This window comes from Cryptomeria japonica, chromosome 3, assembly GCF_030272615.1.
Source record: "Cryptomeria japonica chromosome 3, Sugi_1.0, whole genome shotgun sequence".
Taxonomy (NCBI): domain Eukaryota; kingdom Viridiplantae; phylum Streptophyta; class Pinopsida; order Cupressales; family Cupressaceae; genus Cryptomeria; species Cryptomeria japonica.
In genome coordinates, this window is record NC_081407.1 from 697744646 (window position 1) to 697766268 (window position 21623).

A 21623-nucleotide genomic window follows, 5' to 3' on the forward strand; every position below is an offset into this window, starting at 1 on the left:
ATACGGAGTCTAAATTAATATTTTACATCCTTATTGCTTTATCTGCATTATTTCATTGGTATATGTTTGGATTGCTTGAATAGTTAAGGAATTCATTATTTTCCTTATTTCCTATTTAGCAAAGATGATTTTAAGCATATACAATGACATATTCAATCCTATCAAGAATTTAAAATTCCAAGAGATAATGTTGCTTGGTGTATTCTTCCTTCTAGCTGGGTTAATATCAACTTTGATGGAGTGGCTAAGGGAAATATGGGGCCTGTTGGTTGTAGGGGATTGTTGAAAGATGAATTTGGTAGGATGCTTTATGCTAGCACTCCTTTTGGGAATCTAGACCACTCACCATGCCAAATTTGTTGCTACCTTCCATGGAATTAATCTAGCTCATGCTCTTAGTTATAATAAAGTGTGGATTGAGGGTTATTCCCTCAATATATCAAATACTTGAAAGAGTCTCCAAAACCTAGTTGGTCCATTTAAACTTTAATAAATGACTCCCTTAAGCTTATAGGTTCATTTGAAGATGTTTTTATATCTCATATATTTAGGTAGGGGAATGGATTAGTAGACTCTTTTGCAAATTTGGGTGTCTTTAGGATAGAATAATCTCTTTGGAATAGGAATGATCCCCTTCATCCTAATATTGAAGATATTATAAACTTTTATCTTTGTCATGGTCGATAATATGATATTAATTATTTGGTATTCTCTTTTCAAAGGTCTCATTAATATTTGGATGGCGGGTTGTATTAATGATGAAATCTAGATGTAGCACCACCTCATTCACTACCAATTCATGATTTCCACATGGACTGTGGATTTTTTCACTCCTGATCTCCTTAAAACTATACTCAAAAAAGTGGTTTTTGCTAGGAGGTCAATTGTGAATAGGTGGCATAGGCTTTTAGCTTTGCAGATTTGGTATTATCACCATGGGAGATGAGAGGAATAGGAAATAACCTATTACTTGTGATGGTGTGAAGAAAAATGCAAATGTCCTAGAGATTCTAAAGAAGGTGGGATAACCCCTTACTTAGAACATCTTCATGGAGTGGACCCCAAATTTTTGAATATGTTTTGCATTTGCAAGGGTTGGAAAAATGGTAATCTTATTGTCTTCAACAAGAGTATTGATTTCACAAAAGAGTTACTAGAGAAGATAACTGGGCTTCCCATGGAAGGTCAAAAAAAATTCCTTGATAAAAATCCTTCTGAAAATTTGGTTCATATTTTTCTTAAAGGAAAAGAGGGGAAAAAGTTGGGGAAGAAGGCTAATCTTGTTAAGGTTTTTATGTAGTATTTTAATCTTGAAGGTAGATTTGCTATTCTCTTTGGTTTCTATTTTACATTATTGAACCTTTCTAGACACAAGCAAAATTTATCTATTCCTTATTATTTGTTGTATTATCTGGAGTTGGGAATTAAGGAACACAAAAAGAATGAGAGGAAATTCATCCTTCATGAGGGTTTAATCCTCTTGATTCTTGAATATGTTAAATACCTATCATCATCTTCTAAGGTGAAAGGCCATGAATAGGTCTCCCCCTCAGAAATATTTGTGAGGTCAAAATCTGGTTATGGGGATGAGATGGAGATAGAGTAAGTGAATGCGGATGATGTGTCTATTGATGAGGAGTGGGAGACAAGAAAAATTGACTCCTCTAGCCATGAGAGAGCTTCCATTCATCCACAAGATGAGTAAGGTATGTTTACAAAAAGGAAAACGACTAAGTCAATTTCCCCTACCTCTAAGGGTCAAGAGTTGGAGGTAGAGGAGTTAGCAGGGATGCAAGAATCAGGGCTTGTGGGTAATCCTATCGGTGATAATATTTTTGGTAAGGAAACGCTGGGGGTTAACATTTCCCCTCCTCCTTCACAAGATGATGTTGGCAAAAAATCGCGCCCCTCTTTTCCTAGAGATTTGCAGAAGGATTCTCTCTTCATAAGAAATGAATGTGAGGATTTGTTGGGGGGTTCCCAGAGATGAAAAGGTGAATCAATTCAAAATTTCTAAATTGTTCTTCCTTAAACTGAATCAAGTTAACATCAAGATTCACTCACTAAAAAGAAAAAATATAGCACTTGATAAGGGCAAAGGTAACCCTAGATTAGATCTAGATGAGAATAAAATGTTTTCTATCCTAGAGAATGTGGAAAATGGTGTTAGTATTTTGAAGATTGATTATGAAGGTTTCCTTGGTGTGCTTGAGGTGAAGATGAAAAGGATCAATGATAATCTCATAAATCTTGTGAACATGAGTTACAAGACTATCCACAGTTGTGCAAGGAGTATTAAGGTATTTATGGATAATTGGTGGAAACTCTAAGCTTCCAAGTCTTCTAATAAAACTTTTATTAATCTTGATAATTTTGATAAGGGTAAACAAGTGACAGATGATAAGGTTCCCTTTGCTCGCACTCAATGGAACCTAAAAAATCCATGAAGTAGGCCTTGTAAGATATAAAAAACCTATCTCAGAATTTGGATCAACTTGAAGTTGAGGTTGTAGAGCCTCTGAAGAATCTTTGTTAGAGATCTATTTGTTCTTTCTTTGTTTTTAGGTTTAATCTGGTTTAGGTGTATACTCATTTTTTGTTGTCGGTTTGATGTGAATTGGTTGTGTATCCTTATGACAATATTTTGTTAATAGGATTTTGGGTCCCTTCAAAACCTACTTTATCTTTAGTAAAAAATAAAATAAAAAATGTTCACACAAAAGACCTATGGGTTTAGGTCAATCCTAATCAAGTTTAATAACACCACTTATTGAGGACCTTTTATTGTGAGATTTTGCCAAGATCAAGAGGCAATGGAAAGCACAAATAAGAGAGACAACAAAATGACAAGAACAAAACTATATTCTCATCAATATGCAAATGATCAACTGGATCCTTAAGCATTCGTTACATACAATGAATATGAGCCTGCTTATATAGGCAAGGCCATATGGATGTATGAGCACACAATATGACATGTGGCTCAATGAGAAATAAGGGTAGGTAAGAAATACTAGGGGTAGGTAGGAGAAATAATATAATATTCCACAAGAGGTGGATGACCCACTGAATGTGGAGTGTAACAGCAAAATAAGACCACAAAAGATGGAATTTCTCCTACAAGCTCTATCCTTATGTGCACACTTCCCTAAGTGTCTCAAATCCAAACTACGAAGAGATGCATTATCCTAAGTTAACTTAAGTAAGTGTAATAATATCCAAAATGAATATTTATCTACACCAACACCTCCCCTTAAGTGCAACTTAGGGGAATGAAGACTCAAGTCAACAATGCAACTAAGCAATGCAAGATGGGTCCCGGCTACGAGGCCATGTTAGGTACCCATGTACAAATGCAAATGTAATCTCCCATAAAGCGGGGAAAGAGAGAAAAACCCAATGGGAAAAAACCCTCCCCCAAAAGAGAGATGATGAAAGCACACAATGCTCTTAATGATGAATGAGAAGAACAAACTATGTCCCCCCCCATAAGAGAGACGAAGAGACCATGAAGCCCCCCCTCAATGTTGAATCTCCTGCAAAGATGGTCCAATGATGATGACCAAAATACCTCCCCATAAGGAAGAAAGAGAGCCAATGCTGCACCAATAATGTCAAAGTGTGACAAAAACCAGGTACCAAGTTGATGACGATGAATCACTCACTGCAACAAAAAGAAGATCAAGCTGGAGACAACCTGCTGTGAGCATCATTTGGATACTCAGAAATAGCAGAAATACCGGTACAATCCAAGTCTCATGGGAGCCATGCACAAATGTGTACAATCTAAGTCTCAACTGGAGCCATGCACCAAGTCTCACAAGACATTCATAATCTATGTATACAAGAGGATTACATCAAATATGTCAACAATGACAAGATACAAAGAGGTGTGGCACTTTATGATAGTGCGAGTACAACATTGCTCATGCAAGAGCATACAACATGATAGTGCAAATCTGGAAACATGAAGATGATGCCACCAAGAAGCCCTGCAGAATATTGCAAAAAAGATGCCTCCGATTGGGATGTGGCCAAGAGATATAAAGGAGCAAATCAACCCCCCCTTGACTGCTGGTTGGAAGCACTACAAGACAAGTGTGAAGTGACAAGAAAAAAAGTGTTCCCAATTTGACTTAGTAAATGATGTTTGTGTTTTTAAAAGATTTTAAAAATCTAAAAAAAAACAATTATTATGCCCATGCAAAAAAAAACTTTATTAAAAAATAAAGAAAAAAATGCAAAAAAAAAGGCGATAGTCATTTTTTTGATAAAAAAAATAATATTAAAAAAAACTTTAATAATAATTTATTAAAGAAAAAAAACTTCTTAAAGAAAATTTATTTTTTAATTATTAAAAAAAACTTATTTTAAACAAATAAGAAAAAACGATTTTTTTTGATTTATTAAAAAAATAAAAAAAATAGAAGTACCCCCCTGCGGGGTCCGCAGGGCAACCTGCGTCACCCACAGGTACCCTGCATAGCAGGGCCTACGGGTGTCTGCAGGTGTACCCTGTGGTACCTGTAGGGCCTGTGGGATGCAAGTGGCTTGTGGTCACCACAGGTACACCTGCGGACCACGGGTGGCCTGCGGTACCCGCAGGTACACCTGCGAGTTGCAGGTGGCCTGTACGGACTGCCCCACCCCCGTCAATTTTTTTTTGCGATTAAAAAAAAAAAAAAAAAAAAAAACAAAACGCCCCCCCCCCCCAATTATTTAATTTTTTTTTAATTTTTAATTTCCAAAAATTAAAAAAAAAGGAAAAAATTAAAAAAATATTTTCAGACCTGTACCTGCAAGTCCGTACGCCGGGCTGGGAGGGGAGTTTTTTTCAACTCAGGGTAATGGAGGCCGATTTCGATGAATTGATAGTTGATCTTGGGGTTTTTGGGCCTTCTAAGCGCAATGGCGATGACGGATTTAACAAAAAATGCTCCAAAATTGCAGATCGCTGCCGGGACATGTCACCACCCTCCACCTTCAAACGGCTCTAGATTTGGCCTCGGATGTTGGATTTGGATGAAATAAAAGGCGATTCTTACTTTCTCGAACCTCCTCAATCCAATGGTGACCTCATATCTGACCCAACAAGTTCCAATAATAACCTGCAATAGAAAGCTCCAAAATGGAAAACCCCAAATTTCTCTCAATTGGCAAACCAATGGCACTCTAATGGCTCTGATACCATGTGGTATTTGGAACAGCTCTGATACCATGTGAGATTTTGCCAAGATCAATAGGTAATGGAAAGCACAAATAAGAGAGACAACAAAATGACAAGAACAAAACTGTATTCTCATCAATATGCAAATGATCAACTGGATCCTTAAGCATTCGTTACATACAATGAATATGAGCCTGCTTATATGGGCAAGGCCATATGGATGTATGAGCACACAAATATGACATGTGGCCCAATGAGAAACAAGGGTAGGTAAGAAATACTAGGGGTAGGTAGGAGAAATAATATAATATTCCACAAGAGGTGGATGACCCACCGAATGTGGAGTGTAATAGCAAAATAAGACCACAAAAGGTGGAATTTCTCCTACAAGCTCTATCCCTATGTGCACACTTCCCTAAGTGTCTCAAATCCAAACTACGAAGAGATGCATTATCCTAAGTTAACTTAAGTAAGTGTAATAATATCCAAAATGAATATTTATTTACACCAACATTTATTAATGCCACAAATCTTCCTAGTTCCACTATAACCTATGTTAATATGTATGTTATAATTAAAATATAAAATACTAAAGGAATCTACTATTAATGTTAGTTTGATAAGGGTTTAGGGATTGAAATATAAAAGTACTTTCAATGTAGAGTATTCTATAAAAAGACATATTTTTCATCATGTTCTTAGACGTTTTATTCAGAGGCTTTAATGTATGGCATTTCTATCAAAACTAATTTTAATTTTGATAGGTTTTGGTATTTCCCTTATTTGATTGGATACAAATAATAATATGATAAAAAATATAACAAAAAAATTACATATAACACTTGGTGAAAATAATGATATATTTTAGTTATACTAGCCTATATAAAGAGGGCATAAAAAACATAAATTTAAATGAAAGAATGAGAGGTGTATACTAATACCTTATGAATACACTTCCTATAGCAATGATTTGTTAAATGAATCCCCAAGTAAGTTCTAGGCACGAACACATTGTCAATAATGATAATAACACACTAGGCACATTCAAATAACACACTAGTAAGCTCATAAGAATGTAAAATTGATTTTCTATATTTATTTTAAATATTTTTGTTATAACACCTTAAAAATGGGTAAGCTAGAGAGACATCAAAAACTAAGAGAGGTTTTGTGCTTTATAAGAGAGAATAAGAACAAATAGTTTTACATTGAGAAATTTGTTTTGGTTATACAAAAAAAACTTGCAAGAGTTTCAAGAGATGATTGGTACCTTCATTCTATCCTACATTCACTTGGTATTTATATTTTTATGATTAATTCTCAAAAAAAGTTCTCCTCACCCAAATCCTACAAATTTGAAGTATGAAGTGTCTTAGGGATTTCAAACCCTTAAACACCTATAATTTAATTATTTTTACCATAGTTAGGATTCATTAAAAGGTATTGTATCTTGATGCAATTATTGTTAAATTGAATGTGATTGTGGTAAAAAGGATTTAAAATTTCTTACTCCTACTAGTTTTGAGGTGTTTCAACTTTGATTGGGTTTCATTTAATTTGAATGGACATATCCTTATTTAATAATGTGAAATAGCGATTAGTATAAAATGGGTGTTTGGAGGTTGAAAGTCCTATATTATTATGATTCAAACACAATACAAATCCAAGTTGAATTAACCATTTATTAGGATTTCATATGTTGTAACTTAGAACATTATTTTTTGATTCAATATTAAAAATATGTTTTGTAATATTTGACTTGTTTATAGAGATAAAAGAAAAAAACTTTAGATGATGATATAGTTTATAAGTATGCTTTTTATTTAGCCATATATTTATCCTGAATATGATATGATTAATTTTATTTAATTAATTTCTCTCAAATCCACCCATTGGTATCACTATGTTGAGGTGTTTTCATCTCTATTTTTATTATATTAAAGAAAATTAATAAAAATAAATTACTTTAAAAAAGTTATAATAATGAAATAACCAAAACAAATTGTAGCGTCGTAAATTGTACACCCTTGATTGGGTGGTACAATTCCACACTTAGGTTTAGCACTTGCCTTAATGTGTTTTCATGTTGCATTTTGGATTCACTTTATGAATTTAATTAATTAATTTAATTAAATCTAAAGTCTTCTTTTATACCTTCACACATCATAAAATTGGGCCCTTAATCCTAAGTGTGACCCTTTTTATTTTATTCTTTCAATTAATTAATAAATCAAAACTCCTAATTATGTCCTATTTCGACCTTCAAGGCCCGATTTCGCATATAAAAACATCTCAAATCATTGCATACTCCATGGAATCATCTTATAATCACAATATCTCGCATCCTTAAAAATTTGGAAAAAAGTTGGTCAGACCGATGTGAATCACATCGCATCGGTCCCTACTTATTCTCCCTGAATTTCAGGATCATGTTTTGGCGGTATTATAATGTTTAAAACTGACTTCATGGGAAAAAATATCATTTCTAAGTCGACCTATAATCAAAAATAAAGTTAGGGTTTTCTACATATAGCCTTTCCTTTCCTCATTTGAAAGATCCATCTACAAGCAATTGAAGGAGCCTCTTATGAAGTGAAAGTGCAGGTTTATGTGAAGTCTTTAATCAACAAATATGGATTCTATCAAGTCTAGATCAACCATTTTTATTATCAATTGGAGTTTGAAGACATGAAAGAATAATAGGAGATCACCGTCTGTTGATTGTCTTGTACCTCTCCCTTAAGGTTTGGTATGGTTTCATGTTATTTTTGTGTCTTTGTATGAGCTTCATAACAATCATTTTCAGATTTACATTCATAGTTTAGATCCATTATTGTATTTTTTATTTGATGCATCTACACTTACATTTACATTTCTTTAGGGTTTACTCTCAAGAGTAGGGTAGAACTCTAGATTTAGTTTCTTTTTCATTTTAGGATCTTGAATGCACACAAGATTCTCGCACACACATTTTCAATACATTATTGGATATTTGTGGAGGTGGAAATCACCAAAATAAGGGGTTTGAATAAGCAAAAATTCCATCTAGCCACCAAGACACCATTTTCATAGTTGCAGGTGCAGGTACAAAAATTCGGCGGATGCTCGATCTTCGGAACGGGCTGAACACACAGGTGCAAACTCAGGGACAGAAAAAAATCTTATATTTTTGAGACCAGAACGTGGCACCCTAGTCCAAGACCAAGGTGTGATCCTTGGTCCTCCCAGGTTTCCTGCTTCTTTTGGCAGTTTGACCGTACAGAGTCTTAGACAACAAATTCTAGAAATATAGCTCAGTACAGTATCAGGGACCAAGGTGTGGCTCCCTGGTCTTTCTCAGTAAAGCCTAAATTTCAGTGGCAGATGTATATTTGAATTTTGTTCCCTAATCTGTATTCAATGTCTCAATTTCAGATCTATGTGTTTCAGTGTTTTAGGTTTACATTTGCATCTTTGTTTATCTCCCTGCATAGTTGATCATCACCTTGCATTTTGCACATTTTCTCTCATTGCAGCGAAGGAATATAAAACCTAAAGATATTCCTTGACTCTATTTCCCAAGAGGTAGTCAAAGTGAATCATCTCCTTAGGATTTTTCGTATTCCAATTTGTGGATGAGAGTGGAATTAGGTCTTTGCCTGCCTAATTCCATTTTTACCCTACACATTTTTGGTGAACCCGACTCCTTACACCTTTAATTTTGATTTATGTTCTCAGATATGAGTGTTTATGCAATTCAAATTATAAGTTTTCAAATACAAGTTTGATTTCGTCACAAATTTTAAAAATTTAGAGGTTAATTTCACTAAAACCCTAATTTTTAAACTCAAATTTGAAATTGTGGATTGCTTAATTTGGATTAATTATTACAAATTTGATTTGGGAACACTTTTCACTCATAGATATCATTTTCTAAATCGAATTACATAAATTTAGAGTGCTTGCATTGGTGAAAACATCATAAAAATTAAACATTATTTTCTATTTTGCATAGGTTAATATTTGAAAAAGGAAAATTGTTGTCATAATGCATTCACTTGATAGATGTGGTAATGGGTTATCCTCCCTTCTTTCAATTTACCCCTCTTAAAATCCTCCTATCCATCAAGATATTCTAGAGCAAAGAAGAGTTGTTAACAATTCTTTCAAAACTCTTCCATGTTCTAAGGATGAAGATTTGAGGAATGATCTTGATATTTCTCCTAAAATGTGCCTCTCCTATGAAACTATCTTAGAGGAAGAGGATGATATCATAAACACCTTTCTTAACGTTATCTTACCTTCCATACATGATACTTCTCTTAGAGAAAAAGTATTAATGGACATTGATTCATCTTCTCCTAAATTTGGTCTTATAAATGGGGTCACATTAGTGCAACAAGAGGTTATGAACACTTCTTTTAAAGATGTCCTTCCTAAGTATGAATATTTGAAGAATGATGTTCATTTTCCTCCTAAAAAGTAGATTATATTGTCCCTACTTTTCCTTGTGATAGCATACCCTCTTTTGATTTCAATAAATTTTTCACTAGAGATGAAGCATTAATGAGTTATGCTTATCATTTCCCTAAAGCTTGTCTTAACCATAAAGATACCTTGGAGAAACAAGGTAAAATTATAAGTAATTTCCTTAATGCTCTCTTTCCTAAATATCCTACTAAAGACATTTTAAGGCAAGAGGACGATTTCAACAACACATATATTAATTCTCTCCCTTCTAAAGAGGAAGCATTAATAAATAGTGTTATTCTCTCTACCAAAATTAGCCTTAACAGTGGGGACATCATGGTGCAAAAAGAAATTTTTAACACCTCTCTCAATGATCTCCCCCTTTGGCATGCACCTTTGGAGAATTATGTTGATTACTCTCTTACCATGTCCCTCCCTCATAAGAGTACCTTGGTCAAAGAAGATGACATCGCGATGAAAGGTGATATGAATGGCAATTTCCTTAATAAAACCTCACCTTCTATTCATTTCAATTTTTTTTCCTTTAAAGATGAATCATTTCCCTCTCCTCCACTTTTATCTACTGATACGGTCACCCTAGTTCAAGAAGAGATTATTAATAATTCTTTGAGAGATATGCCTCTCAAGGATGAAACTTTGAAGAGTAATGTTGATTCTTCTTCTAAAATTCATAAGGATACCTTGAAGCAAGAGAATAATCTTAGGTTACAACAGTTTGACATTCCTAAACCATTTTCAATCAATATGATACATGTGAATGGTTACGAAACACCTAATAAACCCCTTTTCACAGTTCAAGGTGCTAGTCCTCCAAATTTTCAGCCTCTAAACAAGCCTCTCTTTGTGGTTCAAGGTGGTTATACTAATGATTCCTTTTGAAGTCCTAACAAACTAGTTATTACTGTGAAGGGGGGTTATCCCACTAAGAGTCCTTATGAGTATGCTAAACAAATAACCCGAGAGAGTTACCATTCAGTTACCCACACATATAATATGCAAAACAATAGGCAACCTAATCCTCCTCCATTCATTCCTTCTTCACTTCCTGCTTCTCAACCTATTCTTCCACCAACATCCTGCATATCCCAATATCTTGGTAAGGAGTATGATCTTATTGAAAAACTTAAAGCTACTTTTGCCAAGATATCCCTTTGGGATTTTATTCAAACTTCATCCCCATATCATGGAATGTTACAAGATTATTTAAATAACTTAGATGTTCCACCAGTAGTGACACCTAATTATATGGCTTCTTTGATTGATCCTATAAATGAATTTAAAGCTCAAATTGTATTCACACAAGATGACTTGCCATCCCATGAGATTCAACATCAATATGATCCTCTTATAATTGTGGTCCTTATCACTGGTAATGCTATAAGAAGACCCCTTGTTGACAATGGCTCTGTCCTTAATGTTTAGAGTGTTAATCTATTACATAAGATCAAGGTGGATACATCTCTTATTAAACCATATTCTCTTACTATTTGTGGCTTTGATAATATTGCTAGATCTTATTTAGGTACTATAACCCTACCTATCAAGGTGGGACATGTTATTTTATGTACACCTATTCATGTCATGAGTGATGATCTTAATTATAACCTTCTATTAGAGCGAACTTGGCTTCATTGTATGCAAGTTGTCCCTTCTACTTTCCATACGAAACTTAAGTTCATCTACAACAATAAGATGTATAATTTGTTTGCTGATACCAATTTACAAGTTCCATTCCAAACTTCATCTTCTTGTTCAACTACTTCCAAATCTTCTGAAAATACTCTTACATCTTCAAGTATTGCCTATTTCATTGAGTACTCTTGATTCTTCTTCCACTCACACTGAATCACCATCTCCTCCTGAAGATACTTTCTCACTATAAAAATTTCTCTTGGAAGACGATTGGGGGTCCTTAGAATTACACCTACCTTTGTAGGGGAATACAAAGTCACTCCAAGAGAACCTAAGACTAAAAAGGAAAGTAATAGGGTGGAAACTAAAAGTAACCCACTTTGTCTAAAGAACTTAGTAACAATTTTGTGGTTGCTTCTAATTCAAACAATTATTCACAATCTTCTTCTTATTCATCTAATTATGGCATTGAGACCTATGAGGCCCCACCATCTCTTTCCGATATGGCATCCCTTTATGGTTCAGGTTTTCACATTTTAGCTAAGAATGGATATAATGGAAATGGTTGTGCCGCAAATAAACAAGGGATTAAGGTTCCTTTAGAAAATAACATACATAAAGGCACATTTGGACTTGGATATAATCCTTCAAAGTCCACCATGTTGGCATTTTACTGAATCGGTAAAGACTATTGGTGATTTGCAACCGGTAAATAATTAATTGGTGAATGTGATGAAGAGATTGAGATTAATGTTTGATGATTAAGTCTTGTGTTGTCATTGATGGAAATAATGTTTTTGTGTTCATCTAAGTCTTGGAAGCCAATCAGTAAGGTATAACCAGTACGGATGACAGTTTACCAATGAATTGGTATTTAGGATCTCAACTAGTAGATTGAGACAGAGTTGCATTCCGACAACTGATACAGGTGATTCATGAAAAGTTGGATGATGCGGTTTTATAGCAATGATGGAGACAAGCATTTGGAGCTATGTTCATAACCGCATTGGAAGATTCAACTAGAAAAGCAATATTTTATGTACAGAGCAGACATTCTGATGAACACTTAACCAGTAGTGATATAGTCACTTAAATAGGTAAAACGACACAGGTTTTAATTTGTTATGTTAGTGGTCGAAATAAGTTAAGGTATATTGCATGAATGCCTACATTCATTGAACATAGGAAATTGTTCCAAGGTTGTAGCCGAATAAAAGTGATGTTTATAAAAACTGTGATGAGGCAGTAAGTCGGTATGTGTATAAATGAGTATGTGTGAGAGATCGAAGGAGAATTAGGTGAAGTTGATTGTGTGGTGTTTTGTGAAGCTATGTATTGATGTGTTATTAATGTTTTGAGGATTTGAAGCGGATCTTATTAGACACAGAGGTGTTATATGAAGATCATTTGAACTGTTATTTCCCTAACAGTTTGCAGCAGTAAAATCCCCTGACTGGGTAGGTCCTAACATGTCCTAACATGTAAATCCCCTAATAGGGTATCTCTATATAAGAGTCTTAAATCCTCTTGTGAGGTTGATCCTAATAGGTCATAGCTTTTAACAGGGCTTATCATTTAAATCCCTTAACCAGGTGACTCCTGACCGAGTGTGCTTCTAACAGGGCATATTTGTAAGACCTTAACCAGTCAAGATTTCTATTCAATAGATAGTGAATCTTGTGGGTATTAACTCCCACCATGGTTTTTACCTTTTGGGTTTCCTCGTATAATCTCTTGTGTTATATGGAAATTTTTTAATTGGGCATTAGCTTATGTGGTGATATTCCTCTTATGCTTGATAAGTTTTAAAGTGTTTAAGTTGGTGATCAAACATATTATTTTTGCTTGCATTGATTCACCCTCCCCCCCTCTCAGTGCCTTATAAGTTTATCAATTGGTATCAGAGCCAACCTTCTTTGAGGCTTAACTACTTGAGAAGGACTCCTAAGGCAAACATGGGGGATATGATTTATAGAGAGATGTCTCATAAACTTGCTAAAACTGAGAAAGCCCTAGAAACATTGAGAGACAAGTATAAAACTTCACTTGCTAAGAGAACAGAGCTAACCGAATAATTGTTGGAAGTTTCTGAGAGCAATTCTTGTGATGAAGTAAACATAGCTGCATTGGTTGATGAGGTGGAGAAACTGAATGATGATAAGACTAATTTGAGGAGAGATCTTGAAGCCCTAACTATCCGGATGAGTCAAGAACTTGAAGCAAGGAGGGCAGCAGAAGACAAAATCAAAGAGAAAGAACATGAGATCTTCAAGATAAATTAGGAAAATTGCACTCTATATGCACACTGGCATGAGGAAAAAGAAGAAGAAGAAGAGATAAAGGGAAAATTGGATATGGAAATGTCTCTTAGAGAGACTCTCATGAAAAGGAATGAAGATATTACAAAAGAACTTGTTGATGCTAATGAGAAGCTTGCAAAGTTTAACAAAAGTTCTACCATGCTTGATGACTAGATCCAATCTCAAAGGATTAATGGTGATACAACTGGATTGGGTTACAATACATTTGAGAAAGGTGAGCCTTTTGGTACAAAGAACAACATGCATGAAGGTAAATCTGAGCCAAATATTTAGAAACCCACCGGTAAGAAATCCTATAAATGTGTTTGTTTCACTTGTCATAAGCCAGGACATATTGCTAATGTTTGTAGAAATAGATTTGATGTTGCTAACAGTTATAGACCCAATACTAATCAAGGATATAAGCCTAGAACCTTTAATGGTTATTGTTTCACTTGCAACATGCATGGAAATGGAGCTATTGATTGCAGGTATGGAGCAAATAATCCTACTCCTCACATAAGTCAGAGATCTAGTGGTGGTTGGCAAAGAACCTTTGATGACCAGAGAAGTCCTAATTGGTAGAGACCCTATGATATGGAAAAGAGGATGAATGTGGTTTGCACAATCTGTCATAACTATAGTCATGTAGCTATGAACTGTAGAAGAAGGACTGGTAGAGGCAATGTTGGAACTTGGAGAGCATCTGGTATGGCTTGTTATCATTATCATAAATCGGGACATATTGCAAAGTTTTCCAGAGAAAAGGAGAATCAATCTGTTGATTGGAAAGGGAAGATGGAAGTTGATGTGGAGGAGACCAGAGCTGAAAGGAATAAAATCAGGAAAAAGAAGGATGATGAGATAATTGAATTCAAACCATCTAAAGATCCTATTTCTTTACCTAGTGTGGAGAACCCTTCACTGACAAACTAAGTTGTTTACAAGCTTAGGGGGAACTTAATGTTAGATCCATTTTAGAACCCTCTGAAGGACCATGAGGTATGTTAAATCTGCATACTTTGATGTATTATGATGTTAAGAAGTGATAATGTTATCAAACCTGTAGGTTTGATGTGTTATGTGAACCAGTATTGTGTTAATAAGACATTTTAGGGTTTTACCGGTAATGACATTTAATGCGGTAGATAATGGGTGAATAAAAGGAAATTTTTGAATGTATTTGTCAAATTGCATACTTGAGAGCAGAAAGATAGAGAGGGAAGAGCAGAGTTTGTGTTTGCAATATTTAACTTGTTTAACAGAGAATGAAGTGTTTTGGTGTGATCTGTGATCGGGAATTGGTAAAGAAGTTTTGTTGGTGTTTGGAACCCTAGTGCAGAAGTGGTAAAAGGAATTTATCCAGATATCTTATTATCTTCTTATCTTTCTGAATCATTGAAGATGTACACCCCACATTTAGTTGATGTTACCGATAGAACCCGTCCTGAATTTAAGAGGCAGTCGTATAAATCTCAAGAAATTGATCCCATTGGAGCCCTATCTGGAGAACTTCCTTATGGTGTCTTACATGTTTAAGATATTAGATCTTTCTAACATTGCAAACTAGAGGATCTTGGTGTTGCTTCTATTTTTTATCAGTATAAAGCATTGTGTGATAAGAATGGTGTAATAAAGGAACAATTCAAAAGGGCTACCGAGAAAGGGTTTCACCATGCCCTAAATTTCGTTAATAATTTTGATGATGAACTTGTGAGATTTGTACTTAGCTGGATTCATGACCATTTTATGTGGCTCAACCAACCACATAAATTTTTTAAGGAATCTATTCACGCAGTCACCGAATTTTGTGCCACCGGTGAGGTTCCAGTTTTGAGATCAATTCCTAAGAATGATGTAGAAATGTCAACAGGGTCTAAATGGGATGGAATATAAATGATGGTGAATAATATCAATGATCCGACAATAAAGTATGCTTCTATGGTGATCTGTTACCGGATCTATTATTCTACTAGGATGAACAACATCCCTATTGCTACTATTCACACTACCCACCAGATGATCAAAGAAGATGTTGACTATGACTTGTTAGAGTCATTGAGGAGTCAACTTGTGATAAACCTGGAAGGCATCAAGAAAGATAAGAGGTTAAGGTTTAAATTTGGTTAATTATTCCTTGGTCTATTCTTTTATTTTTAGAAATGTTTCCTTGGTATGGGTGATATGTAATGGATAGATGACACTCCTGCATTGATGCAGATGAAGTACAACATTAGAATGCTTAGTTATGATTTTGACAAGATTGCATGGGGATACTTTAAATATTTTCAGAACAAAATGCATGCAAGGGAAAGGGTACCAACAAAAGTTGTCAACCGATATGAAAACACAATTTGTTTTATGGTTGCTATAGATACTTGCATGATGGAGGTAGTTGATCCCCGGACTACATGGGTGATTCCCATGGGATATGAAGTAGACCAATATCTTATGGTTGTATATGTTGATCATTTTCTTACAAGGAGAAATCCCTTCAAGTGAACTCAGAACTTAACCAACTGGTAATTGCAAACAAGGTTAGAAAGGAAGTTGAAGAATTTGCAGAGCAAGAAGGATTAACAAAGGAAGCCATTGTTGAAGCTAGAGCAAAGCATGCGGCTAAACAAGTCGGAACATCAAGTGTTCCAACTGGTACCTCCACCGGTGTAAAGACAAGAGCTGGAAAGGAGAAAGCTACACAAAAAGAAAAACTAGCAGCTATTAAAAAGGAGAAACCAGTAGAAACAAAGAAGGAAAAACCTTCTAATATTCAATTTTAGAGGAAAGGTAAGATTGTTGAGCCTCTTGTTGCACCGATTAAGATTAGTAAAAGGAAAAAGAAACAAGCACAAAAACTGGTAGACACTGATGAAGAAGTGACTGAGTCTGAAGGAGAAAAGAAAGCCCTAAGGGCCAATGGAAAAAGGTCAAAGGGTGTCGGTACTTCTACTGTGAAATATTCGATGAAACCGGTAACAAAGCTCACACCTCTTGAAAATTTAATGATAAGAATTAAAGAGTATGGTTTATTGACTGGTGTGAAGAAACTGTATGATAAGTTTAATGAAGAACAAAGACAGATAGAAGATGCAATTATTTATATGATGAATAAATATAGCAAGGCCCTAATTGAGTTGCAAGGGCAAATTCCAAATTCACTGTACAATATAAGTGATGGTAGATGGCAGGGAACCATAAAACAAGATAGGGAATTCATTGAATATATTTTGAAAAACTTGTGACCTGAAGCTACTAAGGAAGAGCTAGAGGAAAAATACTCTCCATTGTTGCCAAATTTTCATTATTTTGTGCTTATTTGAAGAAGAAGAAGAAGAAGAAGGAGGAATTTGAGGAAGAACTTGAAGTTCTTAGTGAGTCATTCAAGCCCCTTAATGACTCTACTATCAATTTTGGAAAATCAATTGTTGAACTTCAACATAAGCTGAAAGCTTATGAGAATGAATAGGTTAAGAGAATCATATCACTATAGGAATTATAGACATAACTGATGCTGAAGGTGGAAATCTTGCACAGAGCCTATAAAGAATCTGAAGCTATTCTTGCAACCCTGGAGAGAATTACCCTAGATGCCATGGAGGAGTTTGCTGGACAAATCAATACACTTGTGGAGATTACCAACACAATTTTGGAAACCTCGCATAATGATCTCAAGCAATTGAAATCACATTTTAGTGATGCTTTTTCTAAGATTGCATTGTAAAATCATTTTGAACTCTTACATCTATAAATATATGCTATGCAATTTTGATATATTTTTGATGTAACTGTATGCATTTACTTTCCTTTGCCATTGTTGTCAAAGGGGGAGTAGTTGTAGAGTCAAAATTTTGATGTAATTATATTGGGGAATAGTAGTATGTCTTTATAAAAAAAAATTGTAATAGCATGTAATTGCTAAGGGGGAGTATATGCCATGGAGTCATTTTTTTTGTTTTGCACACTTAGTTGACAAAATTGTTTCCTAAGTGTTACCATCAATGCCAAAGGGGGAGAATGTTGGAATTTGACTAAACCAGTAAAGACTGTTGGTGATTTGCAACCGGTAAATGTTTAATTGGTGAATGTGATGAAGAGATTGAGATTCATGTTTGATGACTAAGTCTTATGTTTTCATTGATGGCAACAATGTTTTTGTGGTCATCTAAGTCTTGGAAGCCAACTGGTAAGGTATAACCGATACAGATGACAATTTACCAATGAACCGGTAATTAGGATCTCAATCGGTAGATTGAGAGAGTTGCATTCTGACAACCGGTACAAGTGATTCATGAAAAGATGGATGGTGTGGTTTTACAATAGTGATGGAGACAAGCATTTGGACCTATGTTCATAATTGCATTGGCAGATTCAACTGGACAAGCGAGATTTGGTGTACAGAGTAGACATTCTGATGAACACTTAATCGGTAGTGATATAGTCACTTAAATCGGTAAAACGACAAAAGGTTTTAATTTGTTATATCAGTGGTCGACATATGTTAAGAGTATATTCCATGTCTAGATTAATTGAACCTCGGAAATTGTTCCAAGGTTGAAGCTGACTAAAATTGATGTTTATAAAAAGTGTGATGAGGTATCAAGTTGGTATGTGTATAAATGAGTATGCATGTGAGATCGGAGGAGAATTAGGCAAAGTTGATTGTGTGGTGTTTTGTGAAGCTCTGTATTGATGTCTTATTAATGTTTTGAGGATTTGAAGCAGATCTCATAAGACACAGAGGTGTTATATGAAGAATATTTGAACTGTTGTTTCCCTAAGTGTTTGCAGTAGTAAAATCCCCTAACCGGGTAGGTCCTAACATGCCATAACTTGTAAATACCCTAAGAGGGTAGCTCTATATCACAATGTTAAATCCTCTTGTGAGGTTGATCCTAATAGGTCATAGCTCCTAACATGGCTTGTCATTTAAATCCCTTAACTGGGTGACTCCTAATAGGGTATATTTGTAAGACCTTAATCGTTCAAGATTTCTATTTTGCAGATATTGAATCTTGTGGGTATTAACTCCCATTGTGGTTTTTCCCTTTTGGGTTTCCACATATAATCTCTTGTGTTATGTGGAATTTTTTTATGGGGAGTTAGCTTATGTGGTGATATTCCTCTTATGCTTGATAAGTTTTAAAGTGTTTAAGTTGGTGATCAGACTTGTATTATTTTTGCTTGCACTGATTCACCCCCCCTCCCCACTCTCAGTGCCTTATAATTTTATCACACCAAAGCATCTAAAAGACTATCTATCAATGTGAATTCTATATTTAGTAGTGATGATGACCACCTTTATTAAATCATCCTCTACATCTCTCAACATTCATCCCACTCATAAGAAAATTTTGTTGATTGATAAGTTTATTTATAAATCTCCCAAGAGATTTCCAATCCAACTTATGAGGCTTTACCTTCTATTCATTATAATATCCTCTCTTCTAAAAATAAGGCCCTAATGAGTTATACATGTCCCTTTCCTAAGGTTTCTTGTGTGCAAGAGAAGCATGACTTAGTGGCCTATTCTTCTCCTACAAACTACTCTCTTGATCAAGAATTTTTAATATTTCTCATCTTATACATGTTTTTAATCCTATAGATGGTAGAGCATTTAACATGTAATATTCAAGTTCCTCATCCAATCTATTATATCTGCAAATAGCATTAGTGGCTATTATGTTGCTCATCATTATGTGACATTGGTAGCTCACTGATTGGGGGCTCATTGTCATTCATGATAGTACAATTCCATGTGCAATCATACTTTGGAAGAAACATAATAGCCTATTTTTGCCCCATCTCTTGTCTCTATGTGTGGGGGCAAGAGTGATTTCAAACATCTCTCCTTCTTAATACTAAAACTTTCCCCTTTGTGAAGTAGTGTCTTCTATAAGGATCACTTATTGATTGTAGAGGTGTATATTTCTATTGAGAATTCTCTCTCTCATATTGGAACAAGAGTCCCTAAGTACATATCCTTAATTGGGACCTCTTCCTTGGTGTGGAAGTCTTTAATCATTCATCAAATTCTTTTCTTCACTGAGTGGTATCTTATATAAAGAAACCTTCTATGTTTTCAACATGCATATCCCTGATGAGGATATTTTTCCTTCTTTTAGAAGAATGTTTCTTTTATAAATGATCTCTCTTTGATGTCCTTGCCTCTATGCTTTGGGGGAAAGTATCGTATTTCAATCCTTTATTCTTTTATCCAATGATTCACCTTTCCTTTGTGGAGTTTCATTTTTCAATTGATGTCATCTCTTGCATAGAATATGTGTATTACTTATTAGGACCTATTCTCTATTTGAAATGATACAGATCTTTCATGAACAATCTCTCCTTAGTGAAAGCGTGAAATCTTTTACGAAGAATCCTCTTTTCCTAAAATTTGGAGAAGGTGCGTATTCTTCTTTTCCTTCTTCTCTTTAAAGATGATATCTTTATCAAATATCCCTATACTCTAGAAGGCGGATGTCTTTAAATAATTATCTCTTCCTCATTTTTCATAATTTAGAAGGTAATTCTTTTCCAAACCCTAAATTCTGTATTTTTCGCTTAATCTTTCATCTTGTGTTAGAGAGCTCCAATCCTCACACTCTTTGTTGTTTTGGAATTGGGTACAGTTCTTTTTCTTACCAAATGATTCTCCATTAGTTTTAATCTCGTATCAAATGTTGTTGTGAGCATTTGTCATCAATTTTCCTTCACAATTCATTGTTGTAAATATGATACCCTATTTCAACTCACTAATTAGCAAGCTGAAATAGGGGGGCATATAGCTACCTTTGAATTTCATCATTTCTTTAGTAAGCATTTAGGTGATTTGGTGATTTTATCTAACAATGTGGTTTTGTAGGATGCGGTTCCTAACAGTGTACTGCAGATATCGTTGGGGGCTTCGTTTGACACCTTATGGATATATCCTTTTTTTCATGAAATGTTTACTTTTCTATACTTTAGCTTGCATATGCACGTAGTGTCATATGACCACTAAAGTGGGGGCTAAATGTAGCGTTGTAAATTGTACACCCTTAATTAGGTGGTACAATTCCACGCTTAGGTTTAGCACCCACCTTAGTGTGTTTTCATGTTGCATTTTAGATTCACTTTTTGCATTTAATTAATTAATTAAATTAAATCTAAAGTCTTCTTTTATCCCTTCACACATCATAAAATTGGGCCCTTAATCTTAAGTGTGCCCCTTTTTATTTTTTTCTTTCAATTAATCAATATATCAAAAGCCCTAATTATGTCCTATTTCGACCTTCAAGGCCCAATTTTGCATAGCAAAACATCTCAAATCATCGCATCCTCCTGGGAATCATCTTATTATCACAATATCTCACATCCCTAAAAATTTGAGAAAAAGATGGTTGGACCGATGTGAATCATATCGGTCCCTACTTGTTCACCCCGAATTTCGGAATCGTATTTTGGCGATATTATAATATTTCAAACTGACTTCCTGCAAAAAATTATCATTTCTGGGTCGACCTATGATTAAAAAAAAAGTTAGAATTTCCTACATATAGCCTTTCCTTTCCTCATTTGAAGGATCCATCTACAAGCAATTGAAGGAACCTCTTATGAAGTGAAAGTGTAGGTTTATGTGAAGTCTTTAATCAACGAATCAAGCTTTTATCAAGTCTACATCGACCATTTTCATTATCAATTGGAGCTTTGAAGACATTGAAGAGTAATAGGAGATCACCGACTGTTGATTGACTTGCACCTCTCCCTTAGGGTTTGGTATGGTTTCATGTTATTTTCATGTCTTTGTATGAGCTTCATAAAAATCATTTTTAGATTTACATTAATGATTTAGACCCATTATTGTATTTGTGATTTGAGGTATCTACATTTACATTTACATTTACATTTACATTCCTTTAGGGTTTACTCTCAAGCATAGGGTAGAACTCTAGATTTACCATCTTGTTCATTTTAGGGTCTTGCACACACACAAGATTCTCGCACACACATTTTCAGTGCATTATTGGCTATTTGTGGAGGTGGAAATCACTAGACAAGGGGTTTAACTTAAGCAA